At 42.2% G+C, this 206-nt stretch overlaps 1 protein-coding gene across 1 annotated transcript in view; it reads left to right on the top strand.

Moving 5' to 3' along the window:
- Positions 1 to 120, top strand: part of CSUI_009170 (uncharacterized protein) — a 4,980-nt gene extending 4,860 nt beyond the window's left edge. The window contains exon 4 of the mRNA XM_068069287.1: positions 1 to 120. This exon is cut by the window's left edge and continues 229 nt beyond it. The gene's annotated coding sequence lies outside the window, so the exon portion shown is untranslated.
- The last annotated feature ends 86 nt before the right edge of the window (positions 121 to 206 follow it).

A 206-nucleotide genomic window follows, 5' to 3' on the forward strand; every position in this document is an offset into this window, starting at 1 on the left:
ATGTTGAACGGCGAGTTGGTCTTTAGTCTTCTTCATCCCCAGGTTATGTCTATGGTCGTCCCTTCTTTGAAGCCGTCAAGCCGACTTAGGCTTCTTCTCACTTTTCTTCATTGTATTGAAAGGTATGAAGTCATGAACAGATACACTCCACGTACATAGAAGTCTAAAGAGAAAAAAGACTGACACCGTTCTCTATCGATCGGTTT

The sequence above is a fragment of the Cystoisospora suis genome, assembly GCF_002600585.1.
Source record: "Cystoisospora suis strain Wien I chromosome Unknown contig_5373, whole genome shotgun sequence".
NCBI lineage: Eukaryota > Apicomplexa > Conoidasida > Eucoccidiorida > Sarcocystidae > Cystoisospora > Cystoisospora suis.